Genomic DNA, 2196 nt, shown 5'->3' on the forward strand with positions numbered 1-2196 from the left:
AAAGCAATATTTCAGGTGGTTCTTTTTTTTTTTTTTAATTTTTGTTTATTTATTTTTGAGAAAGAGAGTGTGAGCAGGGGAGAGACAGAAAGAGAGAGAGAAAGAGAGAGAGAGAGAGAGAATCTGAAACAGGCTCCAGGCTCTGAGTTGTAAGCACAGAGCCTGATGCAGGGCTTGAACTTGCAAGCCATGAGATCACGACCTAAGCTGAAGATGGACGCTTAACCAACTGAGCCACCCAGGTGCCCTTTGAGGTGGTTCTTGAAGGAAGGGTAGAAGTTGGTCAAACTGTGATGGGAATGGGGAGTAATTATGCAAGTGTAGAGACTAGCATTGTTGAAGGCAGTGACAAATCTAGAAATTTTATATAAAGGAAACTTGGGATAATAATCTAAGTGGTAGGAAAGTCTAGGCAACTTCTCTTAAAGTGACAAAGCCATTTTCTCCGTAGAAGACACATAACTTTGAAGGGTTGCTGGAGGTTATGGGAGTTCTAAAGTTTCCACACCTTATTTGTGAGGGAGAACTAAGATAACAAATATAAAGTGGTATGTGTAGGGGCACCTGGGTAACTCAGTTGGCTAAGGGTCCGACTCTTGATTTTGGCTCAGATCATGATCTCACGGTTCGTGGGTTCAAGCCCAACATCAGGCTCTGTGCTGGCAACACGGAGCCTGCTTGGGATTCTCTCTCTCTCTCTCTCTCTCTCTGCCCCTCCCATGCTTTCTATCTCAAAATAAGTAAACAAATAAACTTTAAAAAAGTGGCAGGCACATAGTAGGCATGAATAAACTTTAAACCTCTAGTTTCTCATCACCAAATTTCTGGAGTGAATTTTTAAANCCCTCAACTTGGCTTGTTAAGGTCACTGAAAGCCTCAGTGCCACATCAAAAGATAGTTTTTCTTTATCACATCTACTTCTCTGCTGCTGTTGATACCATGAATCCCTACATAATCCTAAACACACTCCCCAATCTGGGCCTCAGAAATATTAATTGGTCTTCATCTGGTTTGTATCTCATAGATTTGGTTCCTTCTATAGTTATCTGTTTCCATACTTCCACATCAAAGCATTTCCCAGTGGCCTTAAGACTCCCATTTGGGTTTTTTTAATACTATACAAATGAGACCCTGTCTGTTCTTGGAGGAGCTGTTAGAGATCCTCAAATCACTTCACCATGGGAAGAGGAGAAAAATTAGTTATTCTAAAAGATGCCAACTAGAGAGATGGAGGTACCTTTTCCTTGACTGAATTAATAAATCGGCCAAGCTAAAAGTGCTATCAAGAGGGATTAGCAGTTATGGGCTGATTGCCCATAGCACTGGTTCTGCTGAAATTATGAAACCACCAAGTTGCACAATTCTGAACACGGTGGGTTTACTGTACCAGGGTCAATACCATCTGTCTCCTGGATTCAATTATCGTCTCTGTGGATGACACACAAATCTACTTGTCTGCACTGAGCTTAATCCCTGGGTTCAGTCCTGTATAACTAAGGCAACCATATTTTCTGCACCAAAAATCAGGAGACACATGCATGGCCCGAAAAAGGATTGTTTTTTCCTGATCTGTGAATTATTCATATGAAGACTTTCAAAGATACAAAAATTCAATCACATTTAGTTGTACTTTTAATGAATTTACTTTACCAAAAAGATATCTAGCAGATGTCTATCGGTGTCATCATCAACATGAGCATACGTTTATTCTTTGTGCCTTCCTCCAAGGCTAAATTTCTCTATCATAAATAGGAAATTTGGTCTTTTTTTACATCCTGAGTGAGGTAACTTAGGGTAATGTTCAACTCATCTAACCCCTTGCTGCACACATTTAATTTTTTCAAATTGTCACTCTTTTGAGGAAAAAAAATGCCTTTTTCTCACCACCTTATTCTCCTCAATTTTCATACAGGCTGGTGGTTCCTCAACTTATACATGTACCAGATACAACTGGGGAAGCTTATCAAAAGGACAGATTCCTTTCTGAAAAAAACTGAGGACTGAGGGATGTGGGGGGAGGGGGGGATGGGCATGGNTCCAGGCTCAGAGCTGTCAGCACACAGCCCAACATGGGCCTCGAACCCACGAACCGCAGATCATGACTTGAGTCAAAGTTGGACGTTCAACTGACTGAGCCAACCAGGCACCCCAGAGATTTTCAGTTTTTAACAATCTTCCAGTTGATTCTGATGCAG

Source organism: Crocuta crocuta, unplaced genomic scaffold, assembly GCF_008692635.1.
Source record: "Crocuta crocuta isolate KB4526 unplaced genomic scaffold, BGI_CrCroc_1.0 scaffold737, whole genome shotgun sequence".
NCBI lineage: Eukaryota > Metazoa > Chordata > Mammalia > Carnivora > Hyaenidae > Crocuta > Crocuta crocuta.